The 23,471-nt window shown below is 49.6% G+C and overlaps 1 long non-coding RNA gene across 1 annotated transcript; it reads right to left on the bottom strand.

The window, feature by feature from the left end:
• Positions 1-2,121: 2,121 nt before the first annotated feature.
• Positions 2,122-23,232, bottom strand: LOC146338683 (uncharacterized). Its single transcript, XR_014784769.1, has 4 exons — positions 23,066-23,232; positions 16,596-16,707; positions 4,097-4,619; positions 2,122-2,811 (listed from the first exon to the last, which is right to left on the bottom strand). It is a non-coding gene; the product is annotated as an uncharacterized LOC146338683 (long non-coding RNA).
• Between the last annotated feature and the right edge of the window lie 239 nt (positions 23,233-23,471).

The following is a 23,471-nucleotide window of genomic DNA, read 5'->3' as shown; positions in this document are numbered from 1 at the left end:
GCTGAGCAGACGCATTTTAGCCAAACAAACCATTCTAGCCCTCAGGAGTAGATGCTGGAATGCGTGTGGGAGGGGAAGGCACTGTGCACATCTTCAAAGCCATCCTAGCAAGGCTGGAATCCTATACTCACGCAATTGGACTTAGTTCTGAGGAGATGTGTATAGGATTGCACTGCAAGCGTAAACCAAAGAAATCCCCGCTAGTACACACACACACACACGCACGCACAGACACACACACACCAATTTGTACAGGTTTTCATTTGTTCAACTAACACAGATGCTGCTCAAACTTCCAGGGGGGCTGCTAACATACTGATTGCCTGGGAATCTGCTCTGGTCAATATCCTTTGTCCTGGCTCCATCTTTTTAAAATCTGTCTGAGCCCCCCTCCCCACCCATCATGCTTGGATTATTATTTTACTACTAATCTTCTGGACAGTTGACAAGTTTTATCTTGGAGTGCAGAGCTGCTGACTAGATGAGATAAATGATGGCCCTTCCAAAGCAATAGAGGTGGTGATCCTCAGGCCCCCTCTTCCCTCTCTTCTGAAGGGAGGATGGATGGCTTTGATGGCTTCCCATAGGCCCAAAAGGTTGGATACTCATGTGGGTGACTCACTGGGGCAGCAGGGATGCTCATCAGGCTTCACAAGAGGGGAGGAAATTAAATAGAGAATGAAAAAGCCCATGGACCAGAGAAGAACAGGGAGTGCAAGGCTCCTTGAAGAGCCATGACCAAGTTAATAGGACTGCAGAGTCTTTGGGGAGGGGAGGAGGGGGGAGGAGAGGAGAGTGGGTCAGAAGGGGAAACAGCAACTAAGGGAAGACAATGGCAGGAATGTATAGAATTGTGGAGAATGTGGGGAATATGTATACAGAAACTGATTGGCAGGAGATTCTCGGCAGGAAAACAGAAGTACTTCCTCAGTCCTTACAGAACATGTAATTAGCCAACTGGTAGAATTTGCTGCCACAAGGTGTGGTGATGGTTACTGCCTTAGATGGCTTGAAAAGGAGGAAGAGGAGGAGAGGACATGGTCCTGTCAGTGGCTGCTAGTCATGTTGTGATACGGAGCCCCCAGGATCAGAGGCAGCTTGCCACTGAATGCCAGTTGCTGGGGGCGAGGGGAAGAAAAGGTAGCAGCGGGAGAGGGCTGCCTTGCTTGTGGGCTTCCCAGAGGCATCTGGTTGGCCACTGTGGAAAAGAGGATACCAGGCAAGATGAGCCTTGCTGCAGCGGAAGGAGAGATGTGCAGCAGGGCTCGCTCCAGCAGCTCGGCTGAGAGACCAGATGCCATTTGGCTCCTCCCCACACGGAACTGTTTCCATTCAAGATTGCCATTATAGGAACGACTGTGTAACGTTCAGAACTGGTGCTGGAATTTGCTTGTTTTCCTTTTCCTTCCTGTGTGACGTCTTTTAGATTGTAAGCCTGCAGGCAGTACAGCGTACAGTGCTTAGTAAATTTTAGGTGCTTTGCTAATGTTTAATGTTTGCTGTTTTTATTCTGTAATAGTTATGCTTTGATTGTATTTTAATGTGTTTATTGTTTTAATCTATTTTAAATTGTTTGTGTAGGCTGCTTTGAGTGCCATTTTTTGGTAGAAAGGTGGGATATAAATCAAATAAATAAATAATCCAACAGGTTTCGTCTTATGTTCTTCTAAATGGGCAGATTGCACCTGGGGCAGAGATGGTTTCCTAAACAAAAGCATCCAGATAGACTCAGGAGTGCCCCCTACCCACCCATCTGCCAATTCCCACAACTACATCAAGGGACACATGGGCACCAGGTCTACAAAGGTAGTCACTGAACAGAGCTAGATTCTCACAATGATCTGAATAAGCATCCAGTGTATCATGTGAATATCCCTAGTGTGAGATCTCATCCCTGCCTGTTCTTTTCAAACTTGGTTACAATTTCTCTTTAGACTTTCCCAGTCAACATGGGGAAGTTTGAAGTGGAGAGTCTGGAACTGGCATGCACCTCCCCATCTCCCCTCCACACTTGAAATTTTCGAACACCTGAATAAGGCACTTGTCCACATGCATTCATACCTGATTTGTACACCGGTACTAGAAACCTAATAACTGAATGATAAACACACATATATACTCATGTGAATTGATGGACACATGTTCACTTTAGGGTTGTTCCACACATTACATTACATTAAACACACCATGCTACACTTTACATGGTTACCAAAAGTTAATGTGCATTGATCAAAAACAAAATATAAATGAATGTAGCACAAAAAACCATGCACCTATTTTTCTGACATTTCACATTTGGCAAGCTTAATCCCCTCCTAAGGGGCTACTGTGCCTGCAACTATCATCCAATCCTGTCCAAGAGACAAAAAGATTATAGCTGTTTTTTTATCTCACATGATAGACAATGGGAAACACAAAACATCAGATTTCCAAACCTCGGCTCAGGTTTGGTACCAAGTTGAAGTGAACTGACTCCAAGCAGCCTGAGTAGAAGCAGAACCATTTCACAAAGTGCCAAATCAGGGTCCAGGCCACTCCCATTGCAAAGCTCTTGCCAAGTCTTGCAAAGCTTTATTGTTGCGCAAGATGTCACTCCTCAAATCCTCAAATGTACAGGACTGAATATTCAATACAGACTGATCATTTTGGCACCCGATCCCAGGCAAAAGAAGTGACTGAGTATCTCTCTCTGTTATCCAGAAGACTAGAGTCTGCAGGTAAATGCCAGTGCTGAACACTCACTAGCAACTCGTTTACACAGTGCAAGAAAGTAAGTAGATATGGTTGGAGGGCATGAGCTTGGTGGAGAATCTGAAATGGCAATGTAGACGCAGAAAGATGAGGAGATGTGGGAGGGTGCAAGACAAGGAGGGAAATAGTTTGTCTTCTACGCTGGAAAAGTGCCTGTTCTGTTTTGTTTCCTGGATTCATGGTGAAGGATAAGGATTTAAGCAAAAGGGAGTAAAAACTGGCATCAGTCCACTTTTTAATATTATATGAGGTGGTAAAGCAACGGAAGGACACAGGAAGGTGGGGGGGAGAAGTGAGTTTCATGATCTGCCTTCATGCCAGTAACTAAAGCACAGATAAAGCTGGGCCATGTTAGGGATGTACGAAAGTCACTTACCTTTTACGAAATTTGATTCGCGGTGGGGGAGAGGCGCTCCCTGCAGTCAGCCGTGATAGGTTACGTAAATGTTTACGTAGCCCATCACGGCTGAGTTTAAAAACAAACAAACGCGCGTACGCAAATGGTGGCACCCATGGGCGCCGCCATTTGCGTTCCTTATTTTGGCACGTCTAGTCTACGTAAACATTTACGTAGACTACAGCGAAAATAAGGGGAATGCAAATAGCGTAGATGCTACACTATTTGCGTTCCCCTTATTTTTGCCGTAGTCTACGTAAATGTTTACGTAGACTAGACGTGCCAAAATAAGGAACGCAAATGGCGGCGCCCATGGGTGCCACCATTTGCGTACGCGCAGTTTTTTGTTTTTGTTTTACTCAGCCGTGATAGGCTATCTAAACATTTATGTAGCCTATCACAGTATTTTTTAAAAAATCTAGCTGTGATAGGCTACGTAAATCTTTACGTAGCTATCACTTTTTTTTTTTTTAACTTGGAAATGGTGGCGGCAGCAGCTGGTCGGAAGACCAGCCGCCACAGCCGCCGCCGAACTGCCACCGAACCGCTGCCGGAGCCGCCACCGCCAGGGAGATTCGCCCAAGGTAAGTCCTGTCCCGGGGGGGGTGGGGGGGCAGACCGTTTCACCACCGATTTCAGGGGGCCAAATGCGCTGGCATTCAGCCTCCCTGAGATTCGTGGCAAAATTCTCTGACATCCCTAGCCATGTTCCCTCACAAACTGTCCCTTCCTCACCCAGAAAGCAGTCACCCACCCTGATTTTTCCTCTCTCCATCCCTCCAGCTACTTGGCTCCCCCCTCCCCACTGAAACTGCAGTGTTATTGCCTTTTTCTTTGGAGGCCTATCCTTCCTCTCCACACCTCACCCTGGCAATGTTGGAAGTAGCCTTCTAATTTCTAAATTCTGCCACTTCAATCCACCCCCATCCCTATCCCTCTGCTTTTTACCTCTGAAGTTGGTTCTATGAAGCTCTTTTCTCCTCTGCATCTCCATTCTGCTTTTGTATGTTTTGAGAAGGTATCCTGGTTCGGCTCCCTCTCAGTCTCCGTTTCAGGTCTTGATGTCTGGCTCAACTTCTTCCTCTCTGACAACAATCCCACTTTGCTTCTTGGTGACTGATTTCAACATTCATGTTAATAATCCAGCTGTGTTCTTTCTCCGCTCCCTAACCTATTCTGCCAGTCATCAGCTTTGGACAGATGCATCTGCTTCCTGGGAACTCTGTTGATCTTGTCTTCACAAGAACTGCTGCATTTCTGACATCTGTGCTGTGGAAGCCCCTCTGTCTGATCATCCTCTTACCTCCGTCAACATCACATACAGTCCATCCCCCATCTTAGAAATGACTTGGATGAAGAAGGGATGCTCATCAAATTATCAGATGATACCAAACTGGGTGGAGTAGCTTATCCCTTAGAAGACAGGGGCAGGATTCAATATGCTCTTGACTGGATGGAGAACTGGCCCATACTAACAAAATGAATTTCAACAGAGAAAAATGCAAAGTTCTGCATTTATGTAGGAACATTCAGATGCATAAATATTGGAAGGGAGACATGAACAACAAAAGTAACCACCAAAGCCAGGCCATTAAACGGTCAAAATGCCCTGGAAAAGCGAAATGTCTTTGCCTGGTGCCTAAAAGAGCTTTCCAGGGGACAGTATTCCATAATTGGGGTAGCAGGGAAGAGAGGGGGGCTCCACCAAAAAGGCCCATTCTCTTATCACCACCCTCCAACTATCTCTCAGAGGGGGCATGGAAAGAAGGGCCCCAGATGTTGATCTCAGGATCTGGGCAGGTTTGTACAAGGAAAGGCAGTCTATGAGGTACTGGGGACCAGACCATGCAAGGCTTTATAGGTCAAAACCAGAACCGCTGTCTATGTTCAGAATGCCTAGTTCAGATCAAATGTTTGTCTGCCATATTCAGCACTAGATGCAGTTTCTTGACCATCTTCAAAGGCAGCCCAATGTAAAGCATATCTCAGTGATGGTTGCCAGAGGTTCGAATACCAAAACCAGGCTATCCCCATCCAGATAGGGTCACAGCTGGGCCACCAACTGAAGCTGGTAGAAGGCATCCCATGTCATGGAGGCCACCTCTGCCTCCAGTGACAAAGATGGATCCAAGAGTACCCCCAGTTTGAAGACCTGCTCCTTCAGTGGGACTGAGGAACCACCCATTAAGTGTCTCCATCTTAGCTAGATTGATCGTCAGCTTGTTGTCCCTATCCAGTCCATTACTGAGGCCAGGCACCAGCTCAGTATATCTACCACCACACCTGTTTGTGATGCAAAGCAGAAATACATTAATATGCTGTGTGTCATCAGCATACTGATGGCAATGCACTCTAAAACTCTGGACGACCCCACTCTGCAGTTTAATGTAGATATTAAACACCATGGGGGACAGAATCAAACCCTGTGGAGCCTAGGGGTGTAAGAAACCCCCTTACCTGAAGTCCGCTGGGAGTTCTGTGAGGGGGAAGGCAATCTGGTCCTACCCCCCAGAATCCTCCCCAGCCAGCTCCTCTCCGCGGCAACTCCGTGGCGCTTCACGGCCAGTAGGGATGGAGGAGAATTCCGCCACGGATTTCAGTGAGGCTGAATGAACTGGCATTCGGCCCCTCGAAATCCATGGAGGAATGGCCTGGCCCCCCTCAGATACCCCCCAGGACAAGACTTACCTGGGGAGGATGTTCCAGACGGTGGCGGCTCCAGTGGCGGCTTCGGTGGCAGTGGCAGCAGCGGCTGGTCTTTCGACTGGCTGCCATGGCCGCCATTTGCATTCTGGTCTTTGCTGTGATAGGCTACGTAAGTCTTTACGTAACCTATTACAGCAAGCCAATAAAAAAAAATGGTGTACACAAATGGCGACGGCTACGGCGGCCGCCATTTGTGTTCCTTATTTTTCGCCGTTTTAGTCTACGTAAATATTTACGTAGGCTAAAACGGCGAAAAATAAGGAACACAAATGGCCACCGTAGCTGCCGCCATTTCCGTACACCGTTTTTGTTTTTGTTTTTTACCCAGACGTGATAGGCTATGTAAAGACTTATGTAGCCTATCACGGCTCCCTGGCTGGACGCAAATGTGTCTGCACCAGACATTTGCGTCCGCACCAGCCAGTCCGTGGCCGGAAATCCGGCTGCGGACGGCCCTGGTGTGGCTAGCTGCTCCATGGAGCCGCCATGGAGCAGAGCCGGCCATTGAGGATTCTGGGGGGGAGGACTGGATCGGGGTGGTGGAGGTGGGTGGTCTGTTCTGCTACGGACTCCAAGGGACCAGATTCTTTGGAATCCAGCCTCATTGGAGTCCGTGGCGGAATTCCCTAACATCCCTAGACACAGAATGATATGATGGAGGCATTTTGAAAAGTGAAAATGGTGGCTGCCCTTAAGGAGCTCCATAGCCTCATCAGCTGTACCATTTCCTTTTAAAAAGAGACTCGCCAATATCACTACCACCAACATGCCCTCCTCAAGCCTCACCACTTAATGCCTGCCCCATAAAGTCCCCCCAGGTCACCACCCACAAATAGGGCAGCAAATATTTGGAGGAGGGCATTTCATCCAATTACCTAGGGAGGTAGTGTGTGTGAATGCCACACTGGAGGCATTCAAGACGAGGCTGGACAGCCATCTGTCAGGGATGCTCTAACTTGGATTCCTGCATTGAGCAGGGAGTTGGACTCGATGGCCTTGTAGGCCCCTTCCAACCCTACTAGTCTATGATTCTATCTATCTATCCATCTATCTATCCATCCATCTGTCCACCTGCCTGCATAGGGATGTACGAAACACTTACCTGGGATCGTCCAGGGACATCTGCGGTGGGGGGGAGGCGCTCCCCCCGAAGTCATCAACAGGGGGGAGGCGACCCGTTCCTCCCCCCCGGAATCCTGCCTGGCCAGCTCTGCTCTGCGGCCAGGCCAACCCGCAGCAGAGCCTCCAGCCGCAGCCGGGCTGCTGCAGACACAAATGATGTCCTGAGTAGGGGATGCCATTTGCGTCCCTATGGTAGCCCGTGATAGGCTACGTAAATATTTACATAGCCTATCATGGCTGAAGCGGGGACGCAAATGGCATCCCCTACGCCATTTGTGTTCCTGTTTTCTCGGTGATAGGCTACGTAAATATTCACGTAGCCTATAACGGCTAAAAAGGAAACGCAAATGGCGTCCCCTATGCCATTTGTGTTCCCGCTGTAGAATTCTGTAGAATCCGGCGGATGCGGTGGCGGCGGCTCTGGCAGCGCGGCAGCGGATGTGGCGGCGGGTGCAGCGGTGGCAGGTGTGGCAGGGGCGGCGGCAGGTGCGGCGGATGCGGCAGCGGGTGCAGCGGCGGCAGGTGCGGCAGGTGTGGCAGGGTTGGCGGCGAATGCGGCGGGGTGGCGGCAGGGGAAGCGGCGCCAGGGGCAGCAGTGGGATGGCGGCGGCAGTGGGTGCGGTGGCAGCAAGTGCAGCGGCGGCAGTGGCGGTGGCTGGTCTCCTGGCCGGCCACAGCCGGGAGCAGTGTATGCAAATGGTGGCGGCTACAGCAGCCGCCATTTGCGTTCGCTATTTTTCGCCATTCTAGCCTACGTAAATATTTACGTAGCCGCCGCCATTTGCATATGCATTTTTTTTACTTTTTACTTTGCCGTGATAGTAAAAATATTTACGTAGCCTATCACGGTTAAGTACAGGGACGCAAACGGCAGCGGCTACGGCCACCGCCATTTGCATCCCTGCTGCCCAGCGGCCGGATGTCTGGCTGCGGGTGGAGCCGGCTGGCGGCTCCGCGGAATCCCTGTGGAGCGGAGCTGGCCTGGCAGGACTCCAGGGGGAGGGACGGAGCGCCTTCCCCCCACCGCAAGCAGATCCGCGAAATGGTAAGTGACTTTCATACATCCCTGAGTTTGTCCTGCCGAGTATTCTCGTGATCCACACACAGAATGGGTGTCCTTCCTCTCTGATGCAGTCTGTGTGCACAGGAGTAGGCGTACACATATGGCAATCTCATTTGCAGCCTCTGGCTGTAAGGACTCTGTACCAGCCTTCCTCAACCTGGTGTCCTCCATATGTTTGAACTTCAATTCCCATCAGCCCCAGACAGCATGGCAAGGAATGGTGAGAGTTGCAGTCTAAAACATCTGGAGGTCACTAGTTGGGAAGGTCTGCTCCTGACTCCCCCCCGGGGGCAAACAAAGGACAGCCAAGAGTGGGTTCCCCTTCCAGCGATGTCCTTGTTGCCTTTTGATGAACCCTGCGCAGTATTTATTTCCTCGAAAGGTTTGTGGAGCTGGGTGGCTCCGTGGGATTCCCTGACACATACACTGAGAGGAGGGGGAGCCAGCGATCTGGCGTCAGTGGTATCCCAGGGCCTCTCACACAGACACGGATGGCAAAACATTCCACCCTTAACAGCACTATTAACGGGGTCCCTGCATGAGCCACTTGGCTGCTCAGGTCGATTTTTGGGAGATCAGCCAGAGGTTGCTCTTGGTGTGATCGCTGAGTGAGTTACACATGGGCATTCCTCTTAACCCCACAAACGCCAATACCAGTCGAGTGGTCTGTGATGCTTTTTGGGTCGCAGGAGCAGCAGCAGTTACTTCAGACAGGCCATTCTCAGTGCATGCTCCTCCCTGCCTGCCTGACTCCCTCCATCCTGGAGAGAATAGCTGAGACAGGCAGTTGGGGAGTTTGGAACCAATTAAGCTGCCCTCTTAAAACAGCTGTTAATCTCCATTATTAAGACAACTGCACTGAGGAGGGAGTGGTGGGGAATGCAGTGGAAGCTGGAATGTAGAAGAAGCTGGGGGGGGCAGATTCTGACTTTTAAAAAATGTTTCAAATCTAACCCTCTGGTCACTCAAGAACAAGACAGAGGTTCTAATCCTCTCCACATTTGCTTTACATAAACCAAAATATCAGAGATTTTAATTCCACTTGAACCAGGTTATAGGGGAAGCTCAAGTTGGCTGAATGTGTTAGGTGCAGACACAGGAGACTTACAGCACAATCCTCTTGCATGTCTTGCATAAGTCTCACTGAGTTCATTGGGGTTTGCTCCCAGGTAGGTAGGGATGGGTTGCAGCCTTTGGTTCGCTGCCCTTTAGCTCACCAGGTGGGCTCAGCAAAGTCATTGTCTCTCTCAGCTGGACTGACTTTAAGCCTTTTCTAAGAGAAGGACAAAGGGGCTTTCACCCAGTTATCTACACACATGGATGGCACATGGCAGCCACAGAAAACATGAGGGCATGTGGGCAGATAGCCATGGTGAGTCCGTGGGGCAGGGAACTTCCTTGTTGAGCATTGGTGGCAGTAAGCTGAGACTGGAAGGCCCTTAGCTCAGTAAGGGTGGATGTCTTAGTTTTCATTATTAAAAGTTTAATTTGATGTGTTATTTATTCATTAAAATCACATTAAGCTCATTACTCATTTGTCAAACTCACATATGTTTTTGTGTGTGGGGGTCCTCTTTATTTCTTTTGCTGTTAGTTTGTTTCTCTTGGTGACTGCTTCCTAACAACAGCCGCTTTATTTTCCCATAATTCCTCAGGAGTTAATCATTCCATGACATTCTAGGAGGAAATGGCAACCCATTCGGGCAGCTGCCACCTCCCCATGGAATAACCTGGACCAGTGCAATATTCAAGGCATTTGGTGAACATGAAATGGTCACCACAGGAAGTGGCCACTGAAATCAGCTCAGATGCTTTCCCCACCTGCCAAATGAGTGCTGAATGGTTGCAAGTGGGATCGTGAAAATGAACACCATTCATACGTATAAATTGTTTGTGGCATTCAGCTCATAAGAAATGGAATTTGCACTGAATGAGGTCCATTTATTTCTGTTTTTCATTCATTACCACACGAATGCCCATCCCTGTGCTCGGTGGTGGAGCATGCGCTTGCATGACTGTAGAAACTGCCTCCCTGGACCAGACCAAACGTGTCTGGCCCATCACCCTGCCTCCCACAGTGGCCAATCAGAAGCCCAGAAGCTTCAGGGCCTGGAGGTCATTGCCCACGCTTGCTGTTGCCTCCCAGCCACAGGTATTCACTGGTAGGCTGCCTCTGAACAGAGAGCTATCATCGTGGCTACTTATCCACAGACTTGCCCGACCTCCATGAATGTGTCCCATTCCCAGGCACCTCAGGTAGCAGGGTGGAGAAGGCCCTGTTCTTCTGGAGACACTAGAGAGCTCCTACCAGTCAGGGTAGACCATACTGGGTTAGCTGGATGAATACTCTGGCTCATTGTATGGATGACTTGCAGTTTGTGCAAATCACCCCTAAATGAGATGCAAATTATAAAACACTTGGTGCACACTAAAAAGCACTTCACAAATAAAATAAAATAAAATAAAATAAAATAAAATAAGCAGTTGGAGGCTTTGGGGCATGGACTGCTTGGACAAACCCAAAATAACTTGGCACGTGAGACAGAAAATCCAAACTGAAACTTGTCTAGAAAATATAACTTACTAAATTAATGCCATCCTCTATTAGCCACGTGATCTACCATTTGCAATAGCCACCTTATTTTGCTGAGACCAGAGAACCTCAGGATTAAGAGATACAGAGACATCCAACTCCTTCTTTATGATACGTGTGCAGATGTCAGTACAATTGAGACATGTTGGTCATTAGTTGTGGGACTCACTCCAAACTGAGGCTCACCGAAGTCTGAGGCTAAATGCTTTCCTGAAGCAGCAGTTTGTCTGGGCTGCCTTTGGGCCTCATAGTCACATAAGCAGATGCTGGGGGACTTTCGAATGATGGTATTTCTCTATGTTGTACTATTCTTCCATGTCTGACGGTTTTATGCTTTTATTGTCCACCCTTAGCCTACACAGACTGGCATGGATACAAATCTACATAGGTAGCATGTTCTGCCCATGTGTTATTTTACTTCAGTTTCTTTCTTTGTTTTTCTTGGCTTGAAACAACAGGTCTGTGTGAGTGCATACGTGCATACATGCAAGTACAGAGGACTCAGACTCTGTGTGAAACTCTTTGGAATTTCAGATGGGGGAGGGAACCATCCAGTACATCCAATCCCATCTTCAGTGTGTCCCTGAATACTTCTGTAGCTCGGAAAAGCTGAGCAACGGCCTTGGATGACCCTGAATGGCTGGAAAAAGGAAGGCAGTCTCCAATTTCATGGATTCTGGAGCAACCTGGGCAGATTCCAAAGCCACACATCTGACGGGGTTCAGACACAACCTCTGTCAGTAAAGCTCTCTCCTTTCCTTGTAAGCCCAAACTTACAGTCTTGCCCACCTCACCAGTGGAGGATGGGGGTGAGATCTCCAGAGTGTAGACCAAAAGACTGATGTGATTTAGGGAAATTGGTTTTTATTTTTAGTGTCTTCAGACGTCTTTGGGCCAGAGGTTCCACTGAGCTGTGTGTTTGTGAAATGCACGTGCATGCGTATGTCGCCTTTTGCTGTCTGCTCTGTGACAGAAAAATATGCCAAACTTTCCAGTTTGGTTGGCTGAAACAAACTACTGGGGGTGCTATCCAATGCAGGGCAGGAGAAGCATGGAGGGGATCATTCCCTCCATGCTTCTCCTGCTCTGCATTTGCAGCTAGACAGCCGATTTTGGCTGTCAAGCCATGGGAAGGCAGAGTGGGAGAAGAGGAGGCTGCTGGGCGACACATAGGATGTGTTGTACCAGCATTTCTGCTTTCCCCACCCCAGAATGCCCTGTTTTGTCTGCTCCGCACTCCTCTTCCGAGCGCAGAGCACGGGGCCGTTCCGTGATGCCTATGAGGCAGCATGGAAGGGGGGGAAGGTCAGTTCTCCAGGAACCAACCTTGGAGCCCACGCTCTGAAGTCGGTTGCTGGTAGGCGTATACGAAATCCTACTTACTGGCTCCACCAGGTTCCGCAGGTGGGGGAGGCAATCCATTCCTCCCCCCGGAATCCTCGACAGGGGGGAAGGCGATCCGTTCCTCCCCCCTGGAACCCTGCCTGGCCAGCTCTGCTCCACAGCCAGGCCAAGGAGCCACCGGCCGGGCCAACCTGCAGTGGGGCCTCCAGCCACTGCTGGGCTGGTGCGGACGCAAATGGCTTCCTGCTTAGGGGACGCCATTTGCATCCCTACGCAAGCCTGTGATAGGCTATGTAAATATTTACGTAGCCTATCACAGCTAAAGCAGGGACACAAATGGCATACCCTACGCAGGATGCCATTTGCGTTCGCACCAGCGACGCCATTTGCATCCCTGCTTTAGCCGTGATAGGCTACGTAAATATATACGTAGCCTATCACGGGCTGGTGTAGGGATGCAAATGGCGGTCACTACGACGGCCACCATTTGCGGCCGCAGCAGCCTGGCAGCGGCCAGAGCTGCCACCGCCAGCCGCAGCCAGGTAGGCTCCGTTTCGCAGGGCTTTCACAGGGTGGTGGGGCAGGGGGCTCCATTCTGCCACAGATTCTGGGGGGCTGAATTCACTGGAATTCGGCCCCCCTGAAATCCGTGGCAGAATTCTCTAACATCCCTAGTTGCTGGAAAACCACATATCCTGTGGCTGTCTAGCTACTGACTAGCAGCCATAGGATTGCTCCCTAAATATCATTTGAACAATACAGAGAAGTAGAATGCAAAAGTCACCCCAAACCAGAAGGTATCCCTTCTTGAGGCTTTTGTGTTCTGGTAGAACCACAATGGAGTCTATTTATGGGTTGGTTCACTCTTCACATTTGGAATGGCTTTCTGGACTCCTGATGGAACAAAGATGTGATCTAGTACTCTCTGGGGTCAGCAGATTTCCCACATTTGAGTTCCTGTTCTGGTGGGGTCTCAAAACTCCTGGTTTTCATTATGTCGAGGGGCTGCCAATTGCTGTTAACTTTTAGACCAAATACCCTTTCTGTAAAGGACCCAGGAGGAATCAATTCTACTGAGATGACAGGAGGCAGTTGGAGATATTCACCCTTTTGGAACTGGGAACAGGATTAAAAGGAAGAACTTCAGCCTCAGGTTCCAGATGTTCAGGTCCACATCATGACAGGGGCTGTAGCTGGTTGACAGAAATTAGGCCTGTGCTTTAACTTGATGATTCAGCTTTTAGGGCGCAGTCCTATCCAGATAGGCGGCCGCCTCCAAACTCGGAGGTGACCGCCTATCCAATGCAGGGTGGGAGAAGCACAGAGGGGATCGTTCCCTCCACGCTTCTCCTGCCCTGCATTTTCAGCCAGATAGCCGATTGCAGCTATCTAGCCATGGGAGGGTGGAGTGGGGAGGAGGCTGCTGTATGACACATTGGATGTGTCGTACAGGCATTTCCGCCCTCCCCACCCCAGAACACCCCCATGTGCCCCCTTTTGGCCACTCCACGCGCCGCTTGCAAGTGGGAGGATGAGGCTGTTTCACGCTGCCTCCGAAGCAGCGTGGAAGTAGGGGGAGGTCGGTTCTCTGGGAACCAACCTTGGAGCATGGGCTCCAAGGGCGGTTCCCAGAAAACAAGATATCCTATGGCCGTCTAGCCGCTGTCTATTGGCCATAGGATTGCTCCCTCCATTTGTCAATTTGGTACACACGTTCAGATCACAGTTTTAAGCCTGAATATTAGCTCAATTCTCACACCCATTTTTGGATGGGCGGGGGAGAAAGAGGGGAAACACAATGCAATGCAACATCTTCCATGATCTGTAAAACATTGGACTGGAAGTTAGGCCGGGCAGCTGGCCAGATGGGCGGCTAATAAATCAGATGGATGGATGGATGGATGGATGGGTAGATAGGCCCATCACCCAATGGCAGAACATATGGCTTGCATGGAGACATCCCAGGTTCAACCCCTAGATTCTCCAGGGCTTTTTTTTTAAGGGTCAGGTAGCAGGAGATGACTGGAAAGGCCTCCGCCTGAGCCCTTGGGAAGCCCTTGAGCCCCTGCCAGTCACATTAGGCAAGGCAGGTGAGATGAACCGATATGCTGATCTAGGAAACACCTGCTTGCTAAGTCAGTGGCATGTTCAGAACACAATGGTGTATATCAACCAGCACATTCTCAAGGAACCTGGAGCAAGGGAGGCCCTGTAAATACTGCTTTACTATTTGTAGTTAGGGATGTACGAAAGTCACTTACCTGGTCTCGCAGCTTGCTTCGCGGTGGGGGGGAGGCACTTCGCTTCTCCCCCGAAGTTCAGGCGAGGGGGGGGAGCCGTCCCGCCTCGCCCGAAACTCAGGCCGGGGAGAAGCACCCCGTCTCCCCGGCCGCGAACTACGAAAGTAAAAAAAAAAAAAAGACCCCGTGATAGGCTATGTAACGATTTACGCAGCCTATCACAGCTAGATTTGCAAAGTCAGCTGTGATAGGCTACGTTAATTGTTACGTAGCCTATCACGGGTGACTTTGAAAAAAAAAAAGCACGTACGCAAATGGCGGCCCCCATAGGGAGCTGCCATTCGCGTTCCTTATTTGGTCCCGGTAGTCTACGTAAAGATTTACGTAGACTACGGCAAAAATAAGCGCAACGCTACTTGCGTTGCCCTTATTTTCACCGTAGTCTACGTAAATCTTTACGTAGACTACTGGGACCAAATAAGGAACGCAAATGGTGGTGCCCCATGGAGGCCGCCATTGGCGTACGTACGCGCTTTTTTTTTTCTTTTTTTCAAAGTCACCCGTGATAGGCTACGTAACGATTAACGTAGCCTATCATGGCTGACTTAGGCTACGTTAATCGTTACGTAGCCTATCACGGGGTTGTTGTTTTTTTTTACTTCAGCTGTAATGGTGGTGGCAGCAGCGGCAGCCGGTCGAAAGACCGGCTGCCGCCCCCGCCCCCGCCGAAAGCCCGCCGAACCGCCGCCGGGACCCGCCGCCGGGATGGACATTTGGCTACGGTAAGTCCCATCCCGGGGGGGGCGGGGGGGCGAAGAATTTCACCACCGATTTCGGGGGGCCAAATGCGTTGGCACTCGGCCCCCCGAAGATTCGGGGAGAAATTCTCCGCCATCCCTAGTTGTAGTGCTTTTACTAGCTGTAGACTCCTTGCTTTGCCTTGCTAATGAACCCCCACATAACCAATTGTAACATGCCATGGACTTGCCACCCACCAATGTTTTGTATGTCTGTTTATTACTGTGGTGCTTGTCTGAACCTCAGTTCAACTGTGTTGTATCAAGGGCAGGACACAAATCGGCCCAGTTTCAGTTTTGTTATTGCCAAAAAACCCATCTTCTTCTTTTGTATTGCAGTTTTGATACATTTTTCCCATCCTAGTCCTTGATACAACACACTGCCTGCTTTTTAAAAGGTCCTAGGAAGCTGGGTGTCCCCCGAGCTAGCACATATGGCCCAGGCACCCTGCGACTGGGGGGGGCGGGGGGACTGTCACCTGTAATGTGGCCTGGGAGAGAGTTTGCTATGTATGGGCTATATATAAAACAGAGGCTGCTGCTTCATCTCAGTTAGGCCAAGGGAGCTCGCCTGAGCTAATTTCTTGTGGGCTAGCTCTGGGCTATTTTATATCTGAGTTACTTCTCAGTTAAAATATATTTATTTCACATATATTTGCAATATATCTTGATGTAGTATTTTGTATTTTTATTCCAGTCAAGCATTTTACTCAGCTCTGTATTTCTGATATGTGCATTCGTGTGATGTGTGCAAGTACTTGTGGGTATATGCAGAGACATACGTTTGTGCTTTGGTTGCAGCCATTACAGCACACTCGCCCAGCACAACTTGGCAGACACGCTGTTTATACTCCCAGCCATCACGTCATGCTTTGCATTAGCCCAACCAAATTACAACTTCAAAGTTCTCAAGTTCAGTGTGGCTCTCCGCCTCGTCGCTGACTGGGGAGCAGTCACGGGCCTGAAATGGTTTCCTCTTTTATTTATTTATTTATTTCCCCACCCCCCACCCCCCAATATGAATTTAAGGAACCACTTTCCATCTGGAGCCATGTGGAATTTTTACATTTGAGATACTTAACCTGACTTTAATTTGAGTCGAAACGTCTGATATTTCTAATAGTAATAACATGCCCTGGATATAGAAGAAAGGGGAGGGGGCAGTGAGGAAGGGGAGAGGAAAGTACACCCAAAAGCTCTTACTGTTCATTTCACAGAAGCATTCCAGCCTGTCTCTGTTAAATGACTCCTGGCAGGCTAATGCTTGCAGATGGTAATGGAGAGCCTAATCAGATCTAGGGAGCTCAAAATCACCAGAGGGGTGGCTGAGTGAGTGGGTGTCCATAAGAAACCCAACAGCCCTGATTTCATTTTGTTTTTCTTCTGGCCGCCTGTGCAAGAGGAACGTAACACACCACCACCTACCTTCTAAAGCAAACAGTAGCCAGAGCCCGTGGCAACTTGGGCACTTTCTCCCACAGTGAAATACATCATGCCATGGTGACAATCCCCTCATCACTGTGAGACCCAGGAGTGCTTCCAAAAATCGAAAGGCCAGAGCTGTACAAAGATATTCACTCACAGAGTCAGAGAAGCAGAGTTGGGCTGGACCTCAGCGGTCATCTGGGGCAACCTCTGGCTGATGCAGGAAATCCTCTACTGCACAACCCTGGTGATAGATGCCCATCCAGCCTCTGTTAAAAAAAAAAACCTCTAATGAAGGAGACTCCAGCATCTTGCAAGGCAACTGTTCCACCGTCAAACAGGCTATACCATAAGGAGACTCTCCCTAAACCTATTTTTTCTTGTAATTTAAAGCCATTGGTTCATGTCTTCCTCTGTGGAGCAGCAGAAAACACATTCAGAAATCAGATAGTGAGAAGTAATGACTGAACCATGACTTCTCAAAATCTGGACACTATATTGCTGTTGATGCAGCCTAGAAATGCATTAGCCTTTTTAGCTGCTGCACTGCACTGCTGACTCACGTTTAGCTTGTAGTTTACTGAGAAATAACTGACCTGGACAGATTGCACAGAGGGTTTACTTTTAAAATACAAAGGAGATGTCTCTCAAAAGCGCTCTTTCAGTTAGGCAAAATGAGTGGATTTGCAAATGTATATATCCTTGAATGGAGACTGCATTTTCCCCTGCATGTGCCTCACTGTTCTTTGGAAGCCTTGACATCAGGTTGTCCACAGTAAGACCTTCTGTACTAAGTTGTTGCAAATCATTTGGCATGAGCAAAGGGAGGACATGAAACGGGGACTGGGGTTTGGAAGGACTGTGGGAGACAGTCTGGATTTGCTGATCACCAATGGAAGGCCTGGCACTCAGGCTGACCTGCCCTGTCAGAAAACTGGGCTGCCAGTAAGGGCTCAGGAGAGCTTTGACATAACAGCGAAAGATCAGAAACATGCACTTTTTCTGAATGGCTGAGACTTTGTTGCCGTGGCACGTGGCTCCTCAGAGTCTGGAGCCTGAGAGGACTTCCTAGAGGCTGAGGTCGTCATCTGTGTTCATCTAGCAGCGATAATCTTCTTCTGGGTTTTGAGACCACTTGGTCAAGAAGCCAGCGCCAGCCTTGCAGCAGTAAGGACACGTCTGACCCAGACTCACAGCTATATGGTCCCTTAAAAATTGATTTTTCGTGTGTTCTCAAATATACCTATAGGCGGGGTGAGGACTGTTCTAGCTCTGACAGCTATCATAAAAATGTACTTTAAAATTTGCTGAACCTGATTCTCTGGAGTCCTATTGGCTGATAGGATTATGACCTCACCACTTCGCTCCTCCAGGTACTGCTAAAAATGTTTTCAGCTTATTCCACTGTATTTTCACTCTCTGCTCTGCCCATTTTTCATAGTCAGGCTGTCACTTGCCAGACCCGCAAATCCTGGCAGGCTGTTGAGGTGAGCAAGTTGGTCTTTTAGACAGGAGAAAGATAGGGGCAATCCTCCTCCAACTACTGTTGTTGAAGTGGACTTCGGTGTGTATCTTCTGCCTTTCCTGATCAATCCACTGTTGCATCTTATAGGCCACCCAAGTCGTGTCCAGTGTATGGTGAGTAGCCACTTGGGTTAAAGCAGGAGAATAAGCTGTGCTGTTGAGGCAGGAAAGCCCCATTAGAGTCATAAAACTTTCTGTCAGCTCTTTCTGATCCTCTCCGAAATTGTGAGTACAAAGAAATTTGCAAGCCTCCCTTTTGTTCCGGCCACATGTCACTGCTGTTCACTGAGAACTCCGGGGTGTTTGCTTTTGGATCAGCAGAAGAGGTGTTATGCAGGAATTAGGGCTGGGCTGAACTTTCAAACATTAGAAAGTTTGTCCCAAATTTGCAGGGGTCTATGACAAAAGAGTGAGTGGGGGGGACACTGCCTCCCCCATTTCACATTTCTGGGGTGGGGAGAATTTTGAGGGTGAGAGCACAAATCCCACTGGTGTGTTCCTGGCTCCTCACTGCTCATGGCCACCATTTCATTCCCCCAAATGCTCCTGGTAGAGATGTCGCAGATATCAGTAGAGATGTCGCAATCGGTAGAGATGTCGCCTGGTAGAGATGTTGCCATTTGCGTTCCTTATTTTTCGCCGCCTTAGTCTACGTAAATATTTACGTAGACTATTATGGCGAAAATAAAGGGGAACGCAAATAGTGTAGCAGGCGCTATTTGCATCCCTTTTTGATTTGCCGTTTTAGCCTACGTAAATAGGCTAAAAATAAGGAACGCAAATGGCGGCGGCCATAGCCGCCGCCATTTGCATATGCGTTTTTTTTTTAACCCAGCCTTGATAGGCTACGTAAATCTTTACGTAGCCTATCACGTCTCTGTAAAAAAAAAACAACAACAACCCTCCAGACTGCAAATGGCGGCGGCGGCGGCAGCCGGTTGGAAGACCAGCCGCCGCAGCCGCCACTGGAGCCGCTGCTGCCGGGAACATCCGCCCCAGGTAAGTCTCGTCCCGGGGGGGATCTGCCGGTCCGCCACAGATTTCGGGGGGCCAAATGCACTGGCATTCGGCCTCACTGAGATCCGTGGCGGAATTCTCTGACATCCCTACCTCTAACACCACTTTATCACTTTGTCACTATTGCACATTTGTCCAGCAACCCGTATGCCCCCCTATCTTGCTATCATGTATTAGCAGGGAAAACACTGGGGAAAGACCACCTGACCAGGATCAGTGAGAAGCACAGACAAACCGAATTAAGGGAAAACATGGATTAAAAGTAGTCCCAGAAGAACTGTTTTTTCGGTACAAAACTCCAGAGTGGTCTCAATGGTCTTGTAGACCCCTTCCAACCCTACTATTCTATGATTCTATGATTCTATGTGGTTGCAAGATGGGCATGACGACATGTGCCCTGAGCAACCTCTGAATGCAGCAACCCCACAGTAAATCGCTCGTGGAGACACCCTGCAGGACCTATGCAGAAAAAGGCAGAGCGTAGACGCTTTCGTCATGCAGACTGCACAGGCACTCATTGTAATCAATCTCAGTTTGAATAACAAAAGCACTAACACTTGTTACATCACCATCCACACATGGACATTACAAACATAATCGACTGTACCAATGAACCTCCTAATTTTGAATTTTGTTGGCATCCCCAATCCTTACCCAGATGCTTTCAACAAGGCTTCCATTCTCCGAATCTTCCTTCGCCCTTTCTGTTGGGTCTGTTCTTTTTGAATAATGTATACCTTTCAATTGTTATATTCCAGTATTCAGTCTCCTCCCATACCATTCAGAGTATATACTTACCATCCCACATTAAAATTTCTGGTTCATTTTGTTTGTTTCTCGTGCTCTGTGCATTAATATATAGCCATCAGAGGCCGTGGGTGTTGTGTCTTTCCAGTTTCCTGGCTGTATTTACATGCAAGTTACTGCTCGAGCATCCGGTTGGGGCTCGAAGACCAGCAAGAAATCGCCAGTTTGCCCCCCTCCCCCTGGATGCCAGTTTGCAGACCCGAGCTCTCGCCCGACTCGCTGTGTGCTGAGTCCGGCAAGAATGAGGGCACCTGGTCCCTTGGCAAGCTGCCTATCGTAGAGAGGGAAAGAAGGGAGCGGGACAGGCCGGTCATTTGACATAAGCCTCTTACACTTGTGTAAATTGGCCAGCCTATCCCTCGCTGCTGCGGCTGTAGCGAGGATGGGGGAAGGAGGAGAGGCACTGCCTTCTTCCCCTATTGTCTCCATGTCAGCGGCGATGGGGGACAGGCTAGTCGTTTTCGTTTTACATAAGTGTAAGAGACTTACGGAGAACAACCGGCTTGTCCCTTGCCACCACTGCTGTAGCAGGTGGGGGCAGAGGGAAGAAGGAAGCACCTATCTTCTCCCCCCACCACACTACAGAGATGGTGGGGGTGAAGAGGGACAGCCTGGTGGTTTTATGTAAGGTTCTTACACTCACGTAAAACAACCAGCCTGTCCCTCGCCACTGCTGCTGTAGCAGGGGTGGGGGGTGAAGAAGGGTGCTCCTCTCCTCTCAGCAGCAGCAGGAACACCCCTGCAGCTGCCCATGCCTCACTGCGAGCCCCCGTCTTGCGCAAAAATGGCCGCTCGCCTCGAGGAGCAGGAGCTGTGGGGAGTTCCCAGACAGCTCACTCTGGGGCTTGTGCAGCCCCGGTCACGGGGCAGGCGGCGGCAGAGACTCTGCGAGTGTCCGTGCTCAGCAGGCACAAGTAGGGATGTACGAAAGTCACTTACCTTTTCAAAGGGTGACATTCGTGGTGGGGGGGAGGTGCTCCGTCCCTTCCCCCAAAATTATCTCCAGCCGGCTCCACTCCATGGAGATTCTATGGAGCTGCCAGCCACGGCTGCCCGGACATCTGTAGCCACCATTTGCATCCCTGTGTTTTGTCGTGATATCACAGCCTATCACGGCAAAAAGAAAACAGCGGATGCAAATGGCGGCGGCTACAGCGGCCGCCATTTGCGTTCCCTTCCCCCCCCCCCCGCTGTAATAGCCTATGTAAATATTTACATAGGCTAAAATGGCAAAAAAAAGGGAATGCAAATGGCAGCCGCTGTAGCCGCCGCCATTTGCGTTCCCTTAGTTAAGCCGTGATAGGCTACGTAAATACTTACGTAGCCTATCACGTCCTCCTCAGGGACACAAATGGCGTTCCTGCGTTAGCCATGATAGGCTACGTAATTATTTATGTAGCCTATCACGGCTATAATGAGGAAGCGAATGGCGGCCACAGATGCAGCCGCCATTCGCAAGTCAGCGCGGACGGCACCAGGTAAGTGCTCCGTTTCGCGTGCCTTTCGTGGGGGGGGCCTTCATTCCGTCACGGATTTTGGGGGGGCGAATGCACTAGCATTTGGCCTCACCGAGATCTGTGGTGGAATTCTCTGACATCCCTAGGCACAAGTGAGTTCTCACATCCCTAAACCGGTCTCCACCTCCACTGCCACGCCACCTCCTTTGCCCCTCATGTTCATGTCCCTGATGTCTGGCTCTGTAGCTAACGGTGTGCTTTTGCCACCCCCCCCTATTTAGTTTAAAGCTCCCTTGGTCAGGTTCAGGAGGCTCCGGGCAAAACATTATTCCCAGTCCTCATGGGACACACCCCAATATCTACAATATTGGTATCATAGGCCATAGTCCCTGAAACCAACCCTTTCCTGATGGCACCATCTGCATTGCCAGCTGCTGACTTTCAGCATCCTTCTTTCCCTACCAAAGGACTGGTGGAAACACCCCTTGTGCCCCTGATTCCTTCACTCTCCTATCCAGAGCCTGATAGTCTTTGGAAATCTGCTCAGCATTTGCTCCGGCTGCATATTAACAGGGCTGTCCTGCCATTGCAAGGAATATGCCTGCCCCAGCTGATCAAGAGACAAAGATGTGCATCTTTTTTAGTATAACAGTGAAGTGAACCTCCAGTTTTAATAAGGAAAACAACAACGCAACAACAACTGTATTCCGGGCATCAGGAGTTTTGGAAATGTTGCGTTCCTTGGTTGTTCCACAGTCCAGTAGTCAATATTGGAAGTGCTTGGAAGGGAGAAGGCACTTGATTTTTATTTTTAATTGTTATCACCCCTTGCAGTCTAGGTCCTTTTGCCCAGGAGAGCAGGGATCCACCACCACCAAGCTTGAGGAGGGATGGTGTGATTACAGCAAGGCATCTTGATAATGGGCAAGAGGAACCAAAGAACGGACTGTGGATGGCTTCCCTGTGTGCCTTCTTGACGGCAGATACCTGGAAGCATGGGGAGGGGACACCTCCACCCTGCAGGCCGTATTTGGCCTGCCAGGCTGCCCACCTGGCCCGCAAAGGCCTCCCAGGTGGCCTCCCCGCTTCCCAAACCCTTCCCGACCCCAAAGTCCCTCCCTGAGTTTTCCGCAGCCTCCTGGAGTGGATCCCGACTCTGCCGCAGCTGTGAGGCTGTGTGGCTCCGCTGCTGCAAGGCATTCCCAGGACCTTGAAGTGGCGCTTTCAAAACTGATTCCAAGTTGCACAGGGCTGGTCGTCGGCGACTGAGTGAACAGAATGCTGGGCTAGATGGGCCTTTGGCCTAATCCAGCACCCCTCTTCTTCTGTTCTTACGCTTAATCCTTCGTGAAGAGATTTTGGGGTGCCATGTAAGGCTGTGGGCTGTGAAAGGCCCACCCTGGCATACTTTGGGCCCTCCTCCTGATTGGACCCCAGGAGTTCAGCATCCTTCAAAACGTCAGAACATAGTAGTGGTAATAAAGGTGCACTTAAATAGAAACCTTGGCATCACAAGCAACATTTGCCACGTTCTTCGGAAGTGACATCGTAGATAACTTCCGGGCAGCATCCCGCATTGAGCACAGGGTAAATGGGGCACTTAGCTCACTCCAAATTAAAGGCTTTATTTGCAACGTGCTTGCTGCTTGCCAACAAGGGGAGGTGTAGGGAGAGGGAAACAGAGAGGAGCTTGGTCATTTTGTTTTCCATTGCAAACAATCCAGGAAAGTTTACTTGCTAATCAACTCCAGCCATTTGTTTCCCAGTTTTCCAAACAATGCAAGCAAACCCACACTAAGGCTCCAATCCTATGTACACTTACCTTGGAGTAAGCTCCACTGAACTCAGTTTGGTTTACTTCTCAATAGACACACAGAGGATCACATGCTTGCTGTCTTTTAAAACCTACACTGAGATGTGCTCAGGGACTTTGTGGTGTTACTGAAGCCTCTGGCAGCAGTTTGCTGGGCAGCGATTCCCTCAGGCTGCAGCCGAGGGGGGGATGCGACTGCATGGGCTCCATCAGGCTCCTCCTCTCCCTGAACTGTTTTTGTTCAGGCTGGTTCTTGTAAGAACGTTGTAACTCGGAGAACAGGTGCCTGAGATTGCTTGCCCTCATTCCTTTTCTGTTGTGTCATTTTTTGTTATCTGTCTTACGTAAGGTGCTTTGGAGTCCTTTTTGACTGAAGAGTGTTTTTATATGGGTTGATAGCTGCCCTGGGCTCCTT

The sequence above is a fragment of the Heloderma suspectum genome, chromosome 9, assembly GCF_057233095.1.
Source record: "Heloderma suspectum isolate Gila_16-S chromosome 9, 16-S_ref, whole genome shotgun sequence".
NCBI classification, from domain to species: domain Eukaryota; kingdom Metazoa; phylum Chordata; class Lepidosauria; order Squamata; family Helodermatidae; genus Heloderma; species Heloderma suspectum.
Note: the sequence above shows the minus strand (reverse complement) of the source record. Positions and strands in the feature narration are given on the sequence as shown.